The sequence below is a fragment of the Emydura macquarii genome, unplaced genomic scaffold (genome assembly GCF_026122565.2).
Source record: "Emydura macquarii macquarii isolate MOO-44397 ecotype Brisbane River unplaced genomic scaffold, CSIRO-AGI_Emac_v2 contig_312, whole genome shotgun sequence".
Lineage (NCBI taxonomy): Eukaryota > Metazoa > Chordata > Testudines > Chelidae > Emydura > Emydura macquarii.
Genome location: NW_027130449.1, coordinates 2337862 through 2351574, shown reverse-complemented (window position 1 = coordinate 2351574; position 13713 = coordinate 2337862). Strand labels below are relative to the sequence as shown.

Here is a 13713-nt window from a genome sequence, read left to right as displayed (position 1 = left end):
AGGCTGTTCTCAATGGCAGTAGATGGCAGAACAAGGAGCAGTGGTCTCAAGTTGCAGTAGGGAAGGTTTAGGTTGGATAATAGGAAAATGTTTTTCACCAGGAGGGTGGTGAAGCACTGGAATGGGTTATCTAGGGAGGTGGTGGAATCTCCATCCTTAGAGGTTTTTAAGCCCTGGCTTGACAAAGCCCTGGCTGGGATGATTTAGCTGAGGTTAGTCCTGCTTTGAGCAGGGGGTTGGACTAGATGACCTCCTGAGGTCCCTTCCAGCCCTCATCTTCTATGAAAACATGCAAAATAAATGTCATGTGGTTCAGGCCAGGGGGTTCTCTGTGCATCCCTGCTGTCATATGTGAATTTAGCCGTTACTGCTCATGGGGGGGCCAATGCACTGGCAGCTCAGCAATACTGACTAGTGCCAAATTCAGGTTAGAATTCAAATTCAGCCTGGAGCTGGGAGGGAGGGTTGAGGGCAGGACTGGTTTTCATGTCACACAGACAGAGAGCCCATGATTGTTGTTTTGGTGGTGATGGGAGCCTTCCAAAGGCTAATGGTGAACAAAAGGCTGGCGTTTACATGGGGTCCCAGGTGACCTACCCCTAATGGAGAACTTCTGAAGAGCCCCTATCAGGAAAGGAGAGGACGAAAAGTTACTGGAAGAAGAGAGTGGGCGTTGGGGTGCTCTCACTTTGCGAGACATGGGACTTCTTTCTAGGTAACACAATTGGCTGGCTATTCCCTTCTGGAGGGGTTCTCAACCCAAAGGTCACTAACCCAAAGATGTTCACGAACAAACAGGGGGTCATGACCTCCTTGCCTTTCCCATAATGCTCCGAGGGAGCAGCGTCCTTTATGGACCCATGACCCCAGCACCCTCAATGCACACAGCAGATTCGTCACGTTGCCAACGCCGACACCCGCACCGCTCCGCCCTTCCGGGGGAACAAAAAAAGGGGGGGGGCTACTTACGTCCGTCCCCTCGTTCCAAAGCTGAGATGGCAGCACCTCCACAGGGTGGGACTCTGCAACGCCACTCTTTCTGCCCCTGTCAAAGGAAGACGAGAGACAGAAGGAGCACTTAGTGAAGTGGCATATGGGGAACTGTGCTTCACTTAAATGCTTCTTGTATTCAGGGCCACTAGGATCCACGGCTGGGGCGGGGGAGTTCTAGGACACGAATGTCCCCATGCATCTCACCACACACAGCCAACCTCTGAGCAGGTTATTCCTCTACCTCTTCCATTGCTCTTGCTACCGTGATCTAGTAATGTGCAACTAGGGGCCATCCCATCAGACCCCAGATCCCCCACCCCCTCCCAGCCAAGCAAAGATGGCTATTTCAATTTGGCAGATGCTACCGGTCCCAGTTCTTGCACAGAAAGAGAAGCAGCTACCTGAGATCAGCATGGGAACATCTAGTGCCTGAAACTCAGAGCCATCTGTGCCGCTGACGCTGAGCGGCATCACCCCCGTAAGCAGCAGGTTGCGAGACTCATTAGCTGACTTTGACTCACCCTGAAAATGCCCAGCCCAGGGTGGCTTAGCCTAGTCTTCTCAGATGTTTGCATCTATGAATCTTCCACAGCAATAACCACATGACTGCTTAGATTCCAGTACTAACAAGCAGGGCGGGTGCTCTGCAGTAACCTAGTTCACCAAAGGGGCAAGGCGCATTTAACAGCCCCAAGGAAAAAACAAACTGAAGTGAACTGCCAGGATTCCTCTGGTAAGTTTCAGGTCTTGGCCTCTGGAGTTCTCTCTGGCTGCCACAGATGTGTGCTGCCCTGGGAAGTTTAGGAGAGGCTATTCGAAAACCAGATCCTAGGCGTAAAACTTCACGCACATGCACCCCTCCTTTCCCTGCGCATGCAGGCTGCTCTAGTGCAGAGCCGCAGGCACAGACCCAGAGAAGCATCTGCTGCTTCCTGGTAACGTATTAGCATCTCAGAACACAGAGCATCAGTGAAGAGAGAATGATGAAGTGACTCCCCAGGGCAATCAGTTGCTAGCCATGGCACTAGAGAGGATGGGGACCTCTGAGGTCTGTTGGCCTCAGCTGATTGATCAGGAATCTTCTGGTCTATAGGTATTCATTCTGAGTCCTGACCAAGATAACAGCACAATTTACTTGGACTGGAACTTAGCCTGCTAAGGGAAACAGTGGAAGCCTCATCGCTCCGGACATTACAACCAGAGAGGGATTAGGCATCTTTCAGTAGACCAAGGCTCCCACAACTACCACCCACGACCACCTTCTCTCACTTCATCATCTCTGCTGAGGTTGCTATAACCACCTCCTGAGATATCCCAGCTGTAGTTGACCTCCAGGAGGGGTTCCTAACTTCTATTACTCTGCATCCTCCTCCGGGAATCTGATGGGACAAGCAACATGGCTTCCCATTGTTAGCTTTGAGAGAGAATTGCAGCCCCACTTACATGCTGTCCTTGGCCACAACGGAAGGCAGTAACGCCTAGTAGTTACAGTTACTCCCAGTTTGGTCACTGAATCACTTTGGACCAGTCTTTTAACCTCTCTCTGCCTCTGGTTCCCTATCTGTGAAACAGATCCAACAACAACATCATAATTAAATACGTACTTCACGGGGCATTGCAAAACGTGATGCGCCTGAGGCACCCAAAGCACTTCAGATGCCAATTCAGAGGTCACATTCATCACAGAGATGTTACTGCAAGAGCCAGTTTAGAAACCCAGAGAAGATACAAAGAAGGACCGGCAAGTGTCTTCTCTGCAGGAAGGGCCCAGCAGCCCAGCTGCGGCATGAAACGAGGTCAGCTTCTCAAAGTGGTACCTGGCTTTCCAGAAGAGAAGCAGCCTCCCTCATTACCGCCCGGCAATGGGAAGTCGCCGGTTTCTTGTCCACCATCATCCTCATTATTCCACAGGGGGGCTCTGGATGACTGTCATTCTACATCTACGCTGAGACTTGTTCTTCCCCAGGCTCTCTCCTTCCCATTAAACTTCATCTCACTGCTCTGAATGGCACCTCTACCACTTCAGCTCCCCCCATACTTTCAGAGAGATCATCTATGTTGACTATGACTCCCGGCTCACACAGGCCAGAAATGTCGACGCCGCAGAGCTCACCTTCAAGGTCATTAGACCATTTTTTGAATCCTGTCCCAGTATCGACTCCTGAGCCACCTGACACAACCTTCCAACCCAACAACCCTTGATAACCTCTTTGGGAGCTAGCCATTTATCCATCCTGCCATGCAACACTGCTCGGGCCCCTCAGCAAGCTTCCCACGTTCTACAATCCTGATTAGAATTAGCTCTGTCGCATTAGATCTGTCCCTCACCTGCCCATTTGGCTAGTCGGTCAAAGACAGCACGGTCTTGTCAATCAGGCCCCCTGCCTATGCTAGCCATAACTGTACGGCTTCGCTCTTCTTCAGCTGCTCACTCAGAGCAGATTTTCACCTGGCAGAGACACATATTTAGTGCTGCTGGCATGTTTCAGAATGACCCCACTGGAGTTTGCTCTCTGTCCATCCACAGGACAATGAATTAAAGCCAGAGAGCTGCAGCAGTGCCAGCTTACCCCCCACCCCCCCACCCTCAAAGCACTGTTATAACATGTTTCAATCCGGCCCTGGAGAGATCCCTCTGGAGACGTTCTGATCACACAACGCATTCCTTGAGATCCTCTAGCCAAGACTGGAGTTAAGGGAGGCAAAGAAGGAAGACGTGGCCATGTGTCACTAGGAGAAGAAAGAAGCCCATCTAGTTTCTCAGAAACACCCAACATCCATCAAAGTAAAGAGTCTAGAACAACATGGGAGTGACCAGAGAGGCCAGATTACTGGTAACCCTTTATGGCAGCCATCCAGGTCTCAATAACAAACAACGGAGGAGTGAAACACTTGGAAGGTAGCACTTTAAAGACTAACACATTTAATTTCTGCAGGCGTAAGCTTTTGTGAGCTGTAACCACATCCGACAAAGTGGATTACAGCCCACGAAAGCTTATGCCTGCAGAAATTAAATGTGTTAGTCTTTAAAGTGCTACAGAGCTCTTGTTGTTTTTGCTGTATACAGACTAACACGGCTACCCCTCTGGAGCTTTTCAACTTGGAAGGTATGTATCAATAGAGCATTATTTGTGAGGATTCCAGGCAAAACACAACAGCGTGAGCAAAGCAACCTAAGCAGGCCTCCTTTCCATACTCCTCAGAGTACAGCACACGTTCCCCCAACCGAATCACAGCCTCACTCAGACAAATATGAACTCCTTCGAACAGCAGAGGAAGCGGACGCCAGAGGTTTCATCAGAGCAGCCGTAGGCAGGTTTGACTCAAATCCCTGCTGCTGCATTGCGGGATGGAAGATGTTACTAATAGAATATAACAGGTCTGAGACACCTCCTGTATTGTATATAGTCAGTGTACCATAATCAGGCAGGGGAAACAGACTCGGGGCTTTAGTCCAGCTGGGCTCTGCTTTTTACCCACTCAAAACAAACTCAGCGAGAGTCAAATCCTCAAGCTCCAGCTCAGATGTGTGTATGTAGCCTGTAACAAGATGCATGTTCCCCATGCCATTACCCGACGCAGTAGCGTGCGGGCACACGCTTCACAGAACAAATAGCCTGCCTGCACTCACCATAAGGGAACGTGCCGTACAGGGCCTCATCTCTGTAGCACCGGGACCTGCTCACAGTAAAGAGTCAGTGGGCTAAGTGACAAGAGAATCTAGAACCATACTGCAAAGCGCGGAGGGTGTGGATGATGAAGATGGATCTAGATATGGCAGAGGATGAATAGCACATAACACTTTTTGGTTTTAGATCTCAAAGCACCTTACAAAGGTGGTGTTATCCCCATTTTACAGACAGGGAAACCAAGACAGAGAAGGGTGCAGAACCTTGGCCAAGGTGACAGCAAATCACCCACAGAGGCAGGAACAGAACACAAGTCCTCCTCAGACTGGAGCCCCATCCAGGGACCTAAGCTGTCCTAAACTGCTGTGCATCACTGCTGCAAGCTGACCATCAGCTGCCATGAGCCGCCCCAAAGTGGCTGCATTTCATTGGTCAATGGAGAGCGCTCTCTCAGAGTCAGCAGGCAGGGTCACATCACCATGTGGCACAATGGCTTTATCAGCTGGAATCAGAGATGTGCATTGCTCACAAGAGGGTCGTGCAAATATCGTCAAACAAGGGCCAATCAAACCGTTCATTCCACACCACAATGGAAGAAATTATTATCCTAGTGAACTTTTCGACACAACATTACTCGTCAACGGCTCCTCTGAGTCTCCTGGGATCTTTAGTTCCAACCTTTGCTTTTAAATCTCTGCCAAGACAGTTACTCCAGAAGCACAACACATCCCTCCTCCCGCCGCCCCACGTCACTGAGTTCCTGCACGCAGCTCCGGCTCAGAAGAAAAGAGTGGCCCTTAACACATACCAACTGTCTCTTCCTATCAGGCTAGACATACTCCTCAGAGGTTTCCAAGGGGACCTAACTTTTGCATTCGAAACAGAATTTCTCTGGCAAGTCACATTACCCCAGTGTCTCATGATGATCATGCAATGAAAGCTCTCTTTGTAACACATGGGCTCGCCAAGTTACAGCTGCTCTGGGAACCTCATAAAACTTCTGTGAAACTCAAATCTCAACCTCAGCATTGCATTCATATATACAGCCCATTAATACATTCTCAGCGCATGAACACATATCAGGACTTCTTGGACCGGGCTGCCGTGAAAGCAATCCCAAAACGACTTACACATCTGGAATATGCAAGTTACAAGATTCCATTATAAAACAGCTGGTCAACACCATCAACGTTTAGGTCTCAGTCCTGCCAGGGGCCGGCCTGCAAGGAGACACCACGCTATCGCTGATTGCTAACCACTCGGCTTTAGCACACTCTGTTCTCTAACTCCAGAACCGATTTCATAAAGGAGAGGGAAGAGGCGATTCGTACTAGGGCCAAACCAGCTCCCATTACATGTTGGAGAGTGAGTTAATGCTCTCTCTTTCGCTGCAAGCTGCCTGCCCACACTCCCCGTTTCTGCAGTCGCTGCCTGCAATGCTAGTCTCAGAGGAATGAAAGTCTTTCAGAGGGCTGGGGGATTGAGGGTGACAACTGGCTGTTGAGGTCCTGGCCCATCACTGCGAATGGGCAAGTGAAGACGGGTTTTACAGTAGCCCCTGGTTATGCCCAGCAAACACACCGTCGAATGGTCAAAACAGAGCACTGAACTTAGAACTGCTGGGTCCTATTCCTGGCTCTGCATGGACTCACTCTGTGTCCTTGGACAGCCCGCTTAGGGAAACTGAGGTGCAGAGATGTTATCAGCAATGACGCATAGCTATTTCCCAAGGGAGCTGTGAACTCAGCAGCACCTTCTGAAACCCTCCAGTGGCAGGCAGCGTAGCCCCTCAAGTGTTGTTCTCATTGGCGTTCATCCTGCTCCCATTACTAACCCTCTGCACGTTGTGATAGTCAGGCCAGAGGGCCTCAAAAGGGCATATACCAGGGCCAGCATGTGAGCCCTAGAATGCCAAAAGCCCTTTTTCCTGCAGGCAGAGGAGAGATGATTGCAGGGCGGTTAGAGACACCTGGACCCAATGAAGGGATACTCCGGGTGTATTTAAACCTGCCTTCCCTAAAGGGAGGGGGGGGAAGCACAGGAGAAGGAAGCTGCCAGAAGGCTCATGGCAGCTGGAGGAGCAGCTTCCCCTGGGCTAGGAGACAGTGCTTCTCTGCAGCCCGAGGAGCAGAGAGGGGGAAACCCTTGGCCCCAGCGGGCAGGAGGAGCCCCAGCAAGGTACCTCCCCTGGGGAGACGGGGTGACCAGTGACTCCCTGGCCCACTACAAGGGGCAGAAGCATGGGACCCACTAGGGGGAAGCTGTCTGTTTGCCACAACGTGCACAGCCTCGGTGGGAATGGGAGCCGAGGTGCAGGTGCGGCTGCAGAGTGTGACTTGGATCTTTACGGATACACTGATCCAGCTAGACGAGCGAGGACAATAAATCAGTTTAGCCAATTGGTTTGGAGTCTAAAATCCAGCTCAGCCCTAACCAATGCCCCCACCTCTACCCAGCACCAGCCAGGCCCGCTGGGAAAGCAGAAAGGAGCAGCCCCCTTACTTTAGCTACCAGAACCAGCATGAATCTGTCCTGCTCCAACAGAGGTCACCAGAGCTCGCATAAACACACAAGCCGATGCATGGCCACCTGCAGCACTGTCTCCTGTAAAGCATGGATGAAAGACCCTATGAAGAGAAAACACGCCCACTTGTGCATTTCCACTTCAGGCATTGCAAGTGCAAAACTGGGATCCTCTCTGTCTCGAGGAGGTTGCAACGTAAAAAATGCATGGAAGCTCTTGGAAGAGATTTTAATTCATTCCATCACACATAAAGCAGGGGCTCTCCACCTTTCCAGACTACTGTACTCCTTGCAGGAGTCTGATTTGTCTTGCGTACCCCCAAGTTTCACCTCACTTAAAAACTACTTGCTTACAAAAATCAGACAAAAATACAAAAGTGTAACAAGCACACTAGTACTGAAAAATGGCTTACTTTCTCCTTTTTATCATATTATAAAATAAACCAAATGGAATATAAATATTGTACTTACATTTCAGCATACAGAGCAGTATAAAACAAGTAATTGTCTGTATGAAATTTTAGTTTGTTCTGACTTTGCTAGTGCATTTTAAGTAGCCTGTTAAAATCTAGGTGAGTTGATGTACCCCATGGAAGACCTCTGGATACCCCTCGTTGAGAACCGCTGTTGTAAAGCCTTTGCTTTTATGCATTTCTAGAGAAGTGAAAAAGGAAATGCCAAAACAGATATTAGCAAGAAAAATACATAAAGGCAAATTAATGGTGGCATATTTTACTCTGCATTAATTATGGTTAATTTCAGATCATCATTTGACTAAAGTGACAATAGATTTATCTTTTCAAGAGAAAAAAAAACCCTTCTGGTTGCTGTGGGCTGTGGAAGCGATTCTAGTAACTAATTGCCAGGCCAGTATTTTTAGACAGAAATAATTGGATATTCCAGACTGCACCTGACATACTAGATTTTGTTACTGCTACTGAAACTTCTGTGGTGTCACAAGAGACTTGTTTGCAACTCATCAATGGACTTAAAAATGCCAGAGGCCAAAGCCATTAGCCGCACATACCAGTGCAGGGAGCATTTCCCTTAAAAACCAGGCTAAAGTAACACATGGTGTCCAGAATCCGATCAGCATACAGTATCTTGCACTGAAGATCACTGAGGCCCTGCCTAGGGGGCTTGCTGCCCATTGCCAGGCTCACGTGACACACACAGCAGAAAGGCTGGGAGTGCCTAACCCCCCTAGTCATACTCCAATTACTGCCTGTGGATAGCAAATGACTAGACAGCTGAAAGATTGCAAAGCCACAGAGATACCATCATCCCAGAAATCCACTTTTCCCTGGAACACAAGTGGGAGATCTTGGACCCGCTACCCAAACAGCCAGTTCTGAGGAAGGGCACATGGATCATGAACGGAGAGGGAAAGGACAAGTGTTGTGCATGTCACATTATTCAGTGGGGAGAGAATATTTCTCTCATGCAAGACAGTGATCCCCTCTAAGGCTTACCATGGCAGGGCTGCTCACGGCAGAGCCCATACAGTCGATTCAGCCACACACTGGCGGATGTGCTAACCCCAACACTTTCAGTAGAGCAGCTGCATTCTGACTGGGTCTACCCAGCACTCCTCGGACAGCAGGTGCATTCTACCCCACAGCAAGTGGGCTACGCCTGGGGTGTTGTTTCATGACCAGGTTAGCACAGCCAGGCCCAAGCCCTGGAATAACGATGCAGGCGCCAGCTCTGGAAGCCGACCCGTTTACCCCTGGCAGAGATCACAGCACCAGCTGCCCTCCTGCTGCTGGCATTGCTGGACAGACGTTTCTAGCCACCCCCTACATTATAGAATCCAGGCTGAGCTAGCAGAGACGGGTTTGGGGGGGTTTGTTATTTCTGATGTTAATTCAGCTGCTTCAGAACTGGGGTTTAAAAAAACCCTTTCTATTTGTACAGCTGCCGAGGGGGGCACGAAGTTTGAATGGATTTCTCTCTCCCCCAGCAAGTGGAGAGAAAATAGCAACATTCAACACTGGAAAAGAGAGGAGAGACTCGGTTCAACATTTAAGGAGTTCAGAGACACTCCAGAAGGGGCATTCGGTTTCAGCCCCTCCGGTTTGAGAGCTGGGAACCGCCTGGAGGTGATTTCACAAGAATAAGCTACAACACCTATCGCTAAACATTGAGAAATGGTTTTTAAATAGATTAATAGATTCCAAGGCCAGAAGAGACCAGTGTGATCATCTAGTCTGATCTCCGGCATAGCACAGGCAAAAGAACAGCCCCTAAATAATTCCTAGAGCTGAGTTTTTAGAAAAACCTTGATTTAAAAATAGTCAGTGATGGAGAACAGACAGAGGGACACATTCATCTAAGAGAACAACATCTAAGGCTGGTGGCAAAGTACAAGAGTGCAGGGCAAATTCATCAGGGCCTGCGCAAGCTGAGGGAGGGGTGGATTCAAGCCCTGGGTTCAGGACACAACGGGATGAAACAGGCGGGCTCAGTCTGACGTAGAGTAGAGACTGCACGGCCAGATTGATGGCAGAGCTGCGTGGGAGGGGAGGGGAGATCCGGGACTGGACTAGCCGGGGTGTTGCAGGGCAAGGCTGAGCGTCATCAGCAGAGTGGTCGGGGAGGATTCAGAGCCGTACCAAAAAGCAGCAGAGGGGGCTGTGTGTGAGGAGTGACGTACGTTGGAAGAGCCGCATGGGAACCCGTCCCCCTCTCCCTGATATTGTCTTCCCCATCACCCCTTTTCTTTACGTTCCCTCCCCCTGCCCGGATCAACCCCCGCCTCGAGTCCTCCAGAGAGTTTGGCTGCCCTCCCTCTGAACCCGTTCTCGTTGGCACTGAGCAGTCAGCGATGCCATGCCCAGCATTCCAGCTGTGGGCTCGACAGATCAAAATTGGTTAGGAACTCACCAGTGCCAGCCGCACAAGGGCAGCCGCTCCCCTCCCAAGGAGTGAGAGGGGGTTTACAACTCCCACGGGTTTGCTGCTTTGCCGAGGAGAAAGCCTCATGCAACATCCAACCTTCCCGATGGGAGTGTGAGGCCCAGATCCTCAATGATCATCAGGGGCCCACCTCCCATTGGAGCCAGGCATTTAGATACCTTTGAGGATCTGGGCCTGAGTCTCCAGAGGGAGAGAGACATTCAATCCACCCTTTACACTTGTCCTGGCCATGAAGGACATATGCCAGCTTTTCGGTGATTGGTTTCCAATGGAACTCTTCCTCTGTTACCTGCAGGGCGGGTTCCTGAGATCGGTCATGCAGGAAGGAGATTTGCGTAACAGGTCCCAAAACAAAAACAGGATCATTGTACCCCCAAAGAGCAAGCTCCTGGTTCCTGCGGGAGGAGCGGATCAGGGATCACACATACCGCCTGCCCCCACGAGGGGCCTACGGCAGCCTGGGGAAGGACGCTCTGTGGTTGAGGCTTTGAACTGGGTTGGGATCGCAGCTCAGTCAGTCACTCCTTTTGAAACTGCGGGGGAACCACAGAAGGCCAGATTTCCAAGTGCTCGGCACCTGCAATTGAGGCCAGATTTTCAGAAGAGCTAAGCACCCAACCGTTCTCAACCTGTGTTCCTCAGCTGTAAAACCAGGATAACTTCCTTGGAAACAATCACACATAGTAACAGAATGCAACCTGAAAATACCAAAGTGATGGGTGTTACATAGGAACTTCAGATTCCCAGAGGGGTTGGGAGGAGACCAGAGACCTGCATCACTTTGTTTTTTCCTCTTGGGGGGAAAAATTTCCTGTGCTCACAGGACAAAAAAAATGGCAAATTTCTTAGGTCAGCCCCAAAACTGACCCAGTGAAATATGTTTATGGTCAACCGTGTTCCATGAGAAGAGGTAGAAAGGCTACAGCACAAATCTAAAGAAAAAATTCCACTCACTTTTTGGTTTGTTAGGCATTGTGCTATGGAGAATTCCAACGGTTAAGGAGGGGAGTTCTTGTCAAGCAAGTTTCAATAACATCAATGTAATCATTCGGACAGGCACCTCAACCATTTTCACTGCAGCTTGTCAGTGGCTGTGAAACTGAAGTTGGTGCAGATGTGGTTTTTTTGCTAAGAGGAAAAGAATAATGTACCTAAAACCTAAATGTGTTGCCAGCACAAATCCCACATCTGACACCTAGCGACTTGAACTAGTTCTCTCTGGCTTGTTAAGCTCGCTTCCTATCTACGAGGACAACCCAAAGGAAATGGATGGCAACGTGGATCACTTCTACAGACATTCAACCTTGAGGTCCAGACTGGATCGACTCACCCCCCAGACCAGGTTTTATCCAAAAATACCCACACCCCAAGATGGGACACAAGCTTCTGAAGCCTCCAAGAACATCCTGAACTCTCCTAGAATCTGCAAGGTCCACCATATCATGTCCATCCGCAGAAAGACTCCTTTACACTGCCAGCAAGAAGTAAACGGACTTATTGCAGATAAGCATCATATCCCAGTCTGCTTCCAAACCTCAATCTCCCTAACATGGAACCTTCTCCTAATGATGTAATCGCTATTAACCATTTGGGTGTGTCTACGCTTGGAGCTGGGGCTGTGAAGAAATAAAAAAGGATGACATTCTTGCCTGCCAGACAACAGTCACGCTTCCCTTCACTCCGTCAGACCAAGCCCATTTCCTGACTTTCCCCATGCTTGGCAATGTCTTCAGGATGGCGTCAACGGAACAATTTAGATCAGCTGTGGGTCTGGGCCCATGGATTCCAAGCGATGGTCACAGAAAAAAGCACTGGCAGAAAGTCTGAAATTCAACCCAGCAATTCAAAAGAATCCTTACGCCCTAACTGATGAAAATGGTTTAAAAGGTAAATAAAGTTACTGTTTCTGGAGCTGAGTTTATCTGCATTTTACTAGACAACGTTGGGACCACGTCTACACTAGCAGTAGCGTGTAATAAAGTCATTACATCCATAGATCAGAAACAAAGAGCTGACAGGAGGACTCTGGATTGGTTCTTTTTTTTGGTTATTATAAACAATTCTATAAAAGTGAACTCGTAAATACAAGGACTCTTTGTCGTAAACAAAAACGATAACAGTACGCAGTAGGAGGCTGTTAGCAAATGGCCTTGTTTCCAGGCCCGCTTAGTCTGCAGAGAGTTATTGACCTGGTTGCAAAGGACCAACCAGTGGACTGCAGCATGAAGATGACGAGGGACTGTTTGCAGATTGGAGGGAAATGCAGCCCATGTCCCTATCCCACTGATTTTACCACTCAGCCGTGGGCACCTTCTACATTTAGAAGCAAGACTGTGCCTAAGACACTCTCCCTCAGCCTGGCTGACGAGGTTGGGTTTTCTCCCCATTTTGTGCATGGAGAAACTGAGGCACAGGGAGGCAGAGTCACCCCTCTCCTCTGCCAAGTTCCTGGGGCAGGGAGGTGAGGAGAAGCGTGGGCGCTGGGCAGCCTGCAACCTCCACTCTCACAGGTCTCCTTCCACTCACTGACACGCAACTCCAGGCCAGGGAAAACGCTGGCTCAAGGACTGCGCAGATGGGGAGAACTCCGTGGGAAGCCAGGAGGGGAAAGGGCAGGCTAGCAACATGACACACCTGCAGGATCTGGTCTTGGGGCACCAGCCTGCTGTCAATTTCACCTGCTAAAATGAAGAAAAAACACCAGTTGGAACACTGGCCTCAACCCCGAAAGCCACGATACCACAGGGCAGACAATCCCCCGAGCCATCCAGCTTCTCTGAATTACTCCATTTCCTATGTAGTGGTGTTGGCCCTTCTGACACCAGTGTCCGGTTCCGAGAGCATCATCCTTGTACTGAGCAATGCAAGGCTGCAGACACCCACCTGCTAAGTTAGCTTCTCAGTGGAAGAGAATCAGTAGCATGGAGTATGGGCATATTCTAAGTGTAACTTGCCTTATTTACACCCATCCAGCTACCCCTGGAATGAAATGGTAAAACAGGACACATAGCAATCCCGTCTGCTGGGAATCACAACCTAGTACCAATGCCTTGTTCCCCGGAAGCAGCTCTGCCCCAAGGATTTACTCTAATCACAGCCTAAGGCAGAGTGGAAACTCTCCCGCTGGTCTACACAGCTCTGTCTACATAGAAACGTATTTAACTAAAAACTAAGCAAAGCATATCTCCCTAGGACTGAACATTTGCTCACACCCTAAGAACTTGGAGGACTATACCAGCGCCACCTGGTGATGCCTGCTATAACTACTGAAGACAATATCTCTCACATCTTTATACCATGTAAGCACCGCAAAGCGGTTTACAGCTATTCATTAGAGAAAGAGGCCCTAACTAGAATCTGGACTGTCCCAAAATGACCTTAGCAGAAGTTCAGATATAGATCCGAACCTTGTGGCTCATGAATTCAGATGTAAAACTGCCCAGTGAAGTACAGCGTTCTCTATACTGCCCCTCTCCAGTAGGCCAGGAGTACAGCTGGCTTCTCACCATCTTTGGCATGCACACACACAGTAGCTTTCACCCCACGCAGTGCAAAGCTCACACAGCACGAGTCTGGTGAAAATTTTACTTGCAGTCTGTAAAGGGTCTATATACCAGTCAGTCGATTGGTGCGTGTGTTCCATAAAGAG

At 49.5% G+C, this 13713-nt stretch overlaps 1 protein-coding gene across 1 annotated transcript in view; it reads right to left on the bottom strand.

Moving 5' to 3' along the window:
* Window positions 1-13713, bottom strand: part of ST3GAL4 (ST3 beta-galactoside alpha-2,3-sialyltransferase 4) — a 151871-nt gene that overhangs the window by 71527 nt on the left and 66631 nt on the right. Inside the window, exon 2 of the mRNA XM_067563625.1 lies at window positions 970-1045. The gene's annotated coding sequence lies outside the window, so the exon portion shown is untranslated. The remainder of the gene's footprint in view (window positions 1-969; window positions 1046-13713) is intronic.